Raw genomic sequence first — 8,743 nt, 5'->3', positions numbered from 1 at the left:
TACATATTTAAACTCATTTATATCTGCTGTGTAACTTGTAGCACATATATTTTGCTGCAGTGATCTAACATGTAAATGCAAATGAGAATCTGGGCCCTACTTCCATGATTTTTAACGAAATAATTAAGAAAGTTTCTTCAGTCAGTGCTTAATCACCTAATAACTGTTAAAACTTTAAGAGGCTGTGAACACTTACCTCTTCCACTAATTAAACAGAACATATTCTTGAGCAGGCCTTCAGAAAAACAGAACATTCAAGTGCCTAAATTTGGAAACCAAATAGGACGGATATGTTGTAAGTTGATTATGTCTCACCTCCTAATTTGTAATGAAAAAATAAAAGTACATTTATTCACTAATCTGTTAAGATACCTTCATGACAGATATGACTAACCATATGATTTTGTTCTTGTCTTTCCCTAGCAAAACTTGCCACTGTCCTAATTATTTTGCTCAGCTCATTCTGTTATGCCTAAAATTAACCTGAAAAATATTTATCACAAGCAAGTCCGAGCATACATTTGGATCCTGTGAAATACTTGAAAATGCTAATGCAGTGCTAATAACAAAAGTGGAGTCCTGTGAGATTCAGTGAATTACTTAATGTTTATAAATTATTTTGGAATACTGGAACAGGGATGGCATTGCTGAAATAGTAATAATAATGTTTTTACAGTATTTGTAGATATCAGTGATCTCAAAACAATGTGATAAACCTAAGAGAGGAAATTCTAATTTTTAAAGGACACTGAGTGAGATTACTCTTGTCAGCTACATAAAATTTAGGATCAAAAATACCCACAGAATGAGGTATTCAAGAAGAAGGAACTTTATTGCAGATGCAACTGTTGTACTCCGAGACAGATCCCACTCCCAGAGGACGGTTCACATGTACAACACCAGCAAACCCCACCGTGTTTGCAAATCCTCCTGGTGCACACACTGAAACACCTCCAACTCGTGCTCCTATTGCAGGTTTGTTCAAAGTTTTCAAAAAAGTAGATTTGATCTTGGTGACCTCACGTGAGGCTGAGTGTGGCCCTTCCCTCCTGGTCTGCCCATGGTCACACCCAGCTGTCTGCCCATGGTCACACACACAGAGTCTTGTCGTGTGCTCTGGACAGAAGTGCAATCAAGTGGATCACCAGAGCAGCTCAGGTCTGTGCTGTGCATGATCCAGTACAGCAATACAGCTTTAGCAAGACATCATTACGAGCATAAAAAGTATCTTTTTTTAAACTGTGGATGATTTAACTCAATGCAGTGGGACACAAATTATAAACTGACTGACTTTATGAGCTAATCAGGATTAATATAGTATCGTCTGTGAGTTTTGTGAGATTCCTCACATTTTTGATAAGTATAAAACCTTGTCCATCTTTTCAAACTACCAATTTGAGCATGGGGTGATTTCTTTTATATCTCCTATTATGTAGAAAGAAAGACTCCATTCCATATATTGTAGCATAATATACATGTCGTTGTTCACATTATTCTGAAACAGTGACTGGAAGCATTGAGCTGCAAAATGTGTATTGTTAATCATTGGGTCATTAACCTTAACAATGTCAATGCATTCCCCAATCAGATCCAACTAAATGACTGCCCGAGGTAATAGTTAAGAGAACATTTCACACAGATGAACGTATTAATGCTTTATTTGGTTCTAAATGCAGTGTGAAGGATTTAGGTAGGAGCTAATGTATGTGAGGAGGAATAGAAAGATGAAGCACAGTTGGAAAAAGAAAGTTTAGCTTCCCAAAAGAAAGAGAGTAGTCCTCAGTTTTCTGCAGCTGAGAAATGCATACCTATTTCACTTCAGTTAAAATCATTCAGATAAAAAATATGCTATTTTGAGGAGGACTTAAAAGTCCTGAGGTTTCACTAGAATCCAGAGGCTTTTCTAACACCTAATAACCAATTCCTGTAGCTAATGTGAGTTCTCTGATCTGGTGTTTTCACAGCAAAAGGCAGATGATAAAAAATTCTTTATTTGGCTACAGCTGATGGGCTTCTGCCTGAATTGTGCTCTCCCTACATCTGACAAAGCAGGTCTTTTACATCCCTCTGAAACGAGAAGATGTCACTGCTATCCCCAAAAATCTATAGCACATATCCAATACAGTTGACCACACAGCACAAAACCTGTGTTCAATGGTCTTTTTGTAACAGAGAAGAGCCTGGAAGGATATCACACAGCAAAGACTTCCTCCAGAGTGACTAATTTTGCAAGCTGCTCCTTGTAGACCTCTGCCCAAGGCACATCCCTCAAACCTAGGCTCAAACTGGCTGGCAGCCTAGATTAAGTCTCCTGGTGCTGCTCCTGGAGACCATAATTTCCAGGGACTTGAAGGAAGCCTTTAGTAATTTATTCTGGGTCATTTCCACAGGAGTATCTGTCACCTTGTGGGGCAGCTCAGAAAGCCAGTGATACAAAATAGCCTCTTGCCACTGCCTGAAAAATTCATGTAATCATCAGACATTTCCCAAGTTGCACTCAGGAAAAAAAGGCTGTAATAATGAACTGGAAATTGGATGATTGGTCCTGGTGGTCTGCAAATGGCCTGGAGGATGTACAGAAAAATATTCACATTTAAGGCCTTTTAAAACAATGGCACCAAGCTTTCTCACTGCAGGTGAGGACGACTGCAGGTCGTTCCAAAAAGCCTCAGTTCTGGGGTTTTCACCCTTTACTTGAAAGATCAAATGCACAAAATGACACGTTTCAAAGTCAGTTCCTATTAAGCTGTTAGAGAACCTAATGACTCACTGCTGTACACACGTAGCATGGAGTCATATTTGCTACTGAAACCAGTCCATTAATGCTGCATCACTTAGCAATGAGCAAGAGGATGGTGCTCTATAAATATCTGACAAGTGTTATCAAAAACCAGATATAGCTATTAATTAGGGACTCAAAATAGGAAGTGTGATATTTGTTGGTGGGTGTTAAGAGGATAAAGCCACTGATTTTTCTAGGTCTGATTTCATTCCTTTTCTTTTAGTTATTCTCCCCTGAAGGACATAAAATTTCACTCTCCTCTCCCAATATCCTTTGCAGACTGTTATCGTGTTCTCTTAGTCATCACTTAGCAAAATTACACTATTTGAAATCTCTACTGAAGTTGAAAAGTGGAAAGTATTATTACAAAAAGGATTTTTTGTTGTTAATAGTAAGGAAAAGTTCACCTGTAAGTTTTGTTGCTTCTCTCATATGCATGAATATAAATTAGTTGTAATTTCTAGTTAATAAACACTGATAATTCTGCAGTAGTTGGGCCTTTCTGGTTGCATGGGCTTGAAAGGAAAAATTTGGTAGTGTGTTAATTCTAAGGAAGCTTTTTAATGTCCTATTCTTTTTCAGGATTAAGGATTTGGATGTTGATGAGGGGGAGTGAGGTTTTGTCATCAATTTTAATGAGACATTTATAATCTCTCTTGATTGTATTTAGGTTTCTTTATTGTTGCTATTTTTTTTTTTATTTCCCTCATTCAGGCAGTCACTCTGTGAAAGCTTTTTTTAAGTACTCCAAATCTATTCTGGTAATGAAGAAATGAATGTCAAGCAAAGCAATTTTTTCTAAATTTACAACTCATTCTCTTAGACAAGATCAAAACTTTCATAAAGAAAATATCTTTTATGTGTAAAAGAAAAAAAGACCAAACTGCAACTCCCCAGTTACATCCACTGGTGTATAGTAAGGTGGCATTCTTAGCCATTACAGTTTGCCTCACCTAGTCCCAGTCATTGCATGTCACATTTGTTTATCCAAAGATGAAAAAGCATCAGTAATAATATTTTACAGGAATGAAGCTTCTGCAGCTGTTGCTAGGTCCAAGAAGATTTAAGTACTATTTCTGTACATGTTCTGAACCTCACATCCCGCTCTCTCTCTCTTCAGGTAATTGGAAATTGGCCCAATGAAGTTAAAAGGGATAAAAAGTAACTAAGAGAATGAGATACAAGCCAAGAGTCTGAAAGGAGAGAGCTGTTGTAGCAGAGCCAGCTGGGTATGGAACTGGCATTATATTTTTAATACTTATGTGTACCACTGACATAAAATTTGTTCCGTGTGGGACAAACTGCCTTCTCTTCTTTTGCAGGGTAGTTTTGATATTTCATTTTCATTTGGTTTTCCAGAAGAGTTCTGACTCTCATCAACCCAACAGTATTGTGCACACAGGGTGACCCGGCTTTTAGAGCAGACTTGAAAAATCACCAGGTTATTCAAGACAAATCTTTGCCCCACTAGACTAATTTTCCTCTCTTTTTGCAAGGAGATACTCAAAGTACCTATAAATTCCACTTGCATTCAGGAAGATATCATGCTCTAGAAGGGCAGTAATAACCAGGACTGACTGTTCTGGGATGAGAGCAGCTTGGTCTGGGAGTACTTTGGGTTTTTTTTCATGATGCTGTTTATCTATCCCACAGTGGAAAGAAACAAGCTGTTGCAGTAGATTTAAGATTGCAATCCTACCTACCTTATGGATAAATCATTAGGGTCTTGTTCCCAATCTAGTTTTGCTGTTGCAAATCATCTCTCTGCATGCACGGCAAGTCCAGCTCCTAAAGATGATCTCAGATGTGCTCCACATGGAGTAGAGATGCACTCAAGAAGCATAATAACTTAGGCTGTGACTGGCAAGCAAATACATGGTACTGAGCAAAATAAGCAGCTGTAGCCAAATCTACACCATGGTAAGGAAAGTGATCCAGAGATAGCAAAGATAAGTTTATGGGTTGATGTACAGATAGAGTTGAATGCACAGTGTTGGCATTATTTTAGTGGGTGCTGAGAAACAACATTTGTTACCTCAGACATAGGTTGGCATTCAGTGCTTTGGGATGTCGATTTGTATCTCCTCATGATACTGTACAGTATCTCAAGCCAACTGCATCTTCAGACTCCTCATATTTTAGTCTATCTTATAGCATAAACATGCATGTTTTTAAATGGGAGAACCAAAATGCCTGCAATTGTGTCCTCATGCAGACATTGCTTTCCTGTTATTTTTACTGTCAGGGTTGTGTGGGTTATTTTTACTGTGAGGCCCTGGCACAGGTTGCCCAGAGAGGCTGTGGCTGCCCCATCCCTGGAATTGCTCAAGGCCAGGTTGGACGGGGCTTGGAGCAGCCTGGGATAGTGGAAAGTGTCCCTGCCCATGGCAGAAAGGTGGAACGAGATGGTTTTGAAGGTCTCCTCCAACTCAAACTATTCTATGATTCTATGATGGAAGTATAAAATAGGCTTTAGTTATGTGGTGGTTAAGCCATTGAAATGTCTGAGTCTAAAATGAAAAGTTTTTCCTGAGCATTTGCATAACATGCACATACTTACATCTATCCCTCTTCATTCATGATGCTTTGTCCCTGTTTTTCTTGTAAACAAACAATTGCAATTATACAGTTTTTTCTTTCTCTGTATGAATATTTATAGAGATAATGATCTGGGAATGACACTGTAATACTTAGCTGATAATCTGATGTGCTGTTGATTAGTTCCAACTGCTTGAGAATATCTGGGCTGACAAATTCCTGCTCTAGATAGTTACTTTTTTTATTGAATTCCTTAAACTTATATATACATGTTTCTACATGAAAACACAGAAATCAGGTTAATTATCTGGTAAATCAATAAATAGTATTGCAATGTCTCTATACTTACTAAGATCCCTAAATTCTAGGAAACACAATTAGGGTGAAAGTGTCCATACTCTGTTTTTTTCCAAATATTCCTTCATCTTATACTTTCCCCTTTCAGTAACACTCCAAAAATACAGGCATTTCATTTTCTTTTGCTTAAGTTAGCACATTTCTCATTGAAGGCCCTCAAGGGAAGTAGAAACTATGAAATACGAAATGCGATTTATGCTTGCCTTGTAAAATGCCAAGGAAACTGCTTTAAGACTGTAATAACCCTTGCTGCTCATTCCATGAACATGCCTATAGAAAATGTTAATTTAATCAACAAATTATAGCTTCACACAAAGCTAGAAGTGTGGAAATACTGGCAGAGGAGGAGGAAAGGTCTCTCATAATTTTTATGTTTAATCATGAATTTGAGACTCTTTATTATTCTTGTATAAACGAAGAACTTCTCCTAAATGGATTATGTTGCACTTCCCATTCATTTTCTTTCCTGATTTACATCTACATACATGTCCATTCAAATTTTATGAGAACTCACTTATGCTGACATGAACGCATCTTAGCAGAACTCTTGATACTTTATTTAATTTTTTCTTGTCAAAGATGTTGTTTGAGAGGGAGCTCAGAGAGCTGGTACTTTTAGAGGAAACCCTGCAGATTTCACACTGGTTTTTCCCAGCATTTCTAGCCCATGGATTCTGATCACGGGATGCCTGACACAGTCTAAGTGTTCCCTGCCAAATGTTGAAGCAATGAAGTCAGAAATAGGAATATTGGAATGAAAAGGACTAGAAATAGATTTCTACAAGTCAGCTTAAGCACCCATTTGCAGTAGGGCAATATTACATTTTTCAAAGGCATGTATTAACTGATTAGATCACCTGCAAATGGAGTGTTAATTAATAATATCCATAATACAGTGCAATACAATTACATTAGCAGGAAAAGCTGACAGATCCATTGTAGCTCTTTCATTCAGGCATTAATTCTAAAGATAATGGACCAAACTCTGCTCTCTGTGGGTTTTTTTCAGCTTATATATGGAGTGATTCCAGGAGCACAGGCTGGCTGTAACTTCGTGAGGCTGAATAGTGAATTTATCCCATTATCCTGTAATGAAATGCTTTCTGAAAATACCTGTCAGTGAGGCACACTTGACACACCATCTGCTTGGCTGATAACAACTCAAAAGACAAAATACTTGATCTCATGGAGGAATGCCATGGAGGGAAAGACAACAGCTTACAGTCAGTTTTATATTCCTCTAATGCTAAACTCAAGTAATCCTTATTCACATTATCTAATTCATGTCACCTTCAGAAAATCTGCAGGTAAAAATTTTGCACCAGCAGTGGATGGAATTCCAAGGACCAAAAGCAAAAAGCTTAAATCTTATGGATTGCATTGATATTTTGATTGCAAACAAACCCTTTTCCCTATTCAGGGATGTTCTGTACAGTCAACAGAAAATGATTTGGTTCTTGAGGAAAAGGAATTTCAGTGTATACACCAAAGCTGAAGTCAGGTCACAGTCCATCTGACTCTTGTGATACACAAGGTGTCACCTTGATTGACAAAATGGGAATAAAGCTAAGCAAATTTTTAATGGAAAACATGATTTACTGCAGCTGGAGACTTTTATTGGGACTGTAAAGGACTTGTGCTCTTTATAACTGATAAACCAATAGGTTTGATGTAAGAAGAGGATCCTGTTGCAAAGCCCATGTCTGCCTTATCAGAGGACACAGAAACAGATATTCTAACTTTTAGCATTTAAGCTAAAAGGCTGAGAGGAAAGGGGAGATGCAATAAATCAATAAATACAGTTTTTTTCCTCAAATAAATGGGTTTAAACTCAGAATACATACATACCCTGCCTCACTCTGGAAAAGGAACCTGTAACAGTTGTTGTGAGGGTGGGAAAGGGTAGAGGAACAACGGGGCCAAGTGTGAGGAGGCAAATGATAAAGGGGCCAAGGGAGCAAGGTCTAGTGGTCATAAATGTACAGCTTTGCAGAGTCAACAGAAAATATTGATTTAATATACTTCTGATGGCAGAAACACTCCAGTACAAGACAGCACTACGCAACAGAACTTCTTGGTCATCAAATATTTATTCCAATACTATTCAAGGTGTACAGCCAACAGCACTAGTGACTAGTAGTTTTCTGAATTTTAGGTTTTCATTACAACCAAAGCTAGGTTGTTCTATAAAGAATCAAAGCTCCCAACTTTGGCTGTTACCCTCCTGCTCTCTGCTGGGATGCACTCACAGTGAATTTTCTATGTAGTTCTTCTGCAATAAAAGCATGAAATAGTTCATGATGTGTAAAATTATTTAATAGGTTAAAAAAATATGGGTTCGTATCCTAAAAAAAGCCACCAAAAGAATGCATTCCTCACTTTACCTAATGAATATCTGTTGTAATCTGTTTTTCTTATAGAATCATAGAATCATTTAGGTTTAAAAAGACCTTTGAGATTGTAGAGTTCAGCCATTCACCCAGCACTACCAAACCCACCACTGAACCACGTCCTTAACCACCACATCTACATGTGCTTTGAACTCTTCCAGGGACAGTGATTCCACCACTTCCTTCAGCAGTCTGTTCCAATGTTTGACCAGCCTTTCCATGAAGAAATTTTTCCTAATATCCAATGTCATGATAAAGCAGTTTCACTACTCGTACGCTTTGAGCACTCCCCCAATATTTCTGTGTAGCACAGTCATTTAGGACATATGTATTTCACATGTTCATATCCATAAGGTCTGAGAGTACAGAAAGGGGACAGTTTGCTTTGTTTTTCCTGGGGCTTTGTAGCTCCAAGGTCTGCTCAGAGAACTACTAGAATTATTCTTGTAATTTCCATATCGATACAGTTAGTTTGGGAATTCTTTTTCTTCGAGTTATGTTAGCCCTGCTTCCTCTCCCATTTGAGCTCTGTGGAGTAAGTAGGAAATGAAAGGTGTAGGAGAAATGTGATATAGTTTATTGTATGCTGTGTTTTTTAATTTAAGCAGGTGGGCTGGAAGTGCCCTGAAGCAGCTCAAGATAAACCTAACAAAGTGAGTACCACATTGAGCTTATG

Source organism: Chiroxiphia lanceolata, chromosome 4 (assembly GCF_009829145.1).
Source record: "Chiroxiphia lanceolata isolate bChiLan1 chromosome 4, bChiLan1.pri, whole genome shotgun sequence".
Lineage (NCBI taxonomy): Eukaryota > Metazoa > Chordata > Aves > Passeriformes > Pipridae > Chiroxiphia > Chiroxiphia lanceolata.
Note: the sequence above shows the minus strand (reverse complement) of the source record.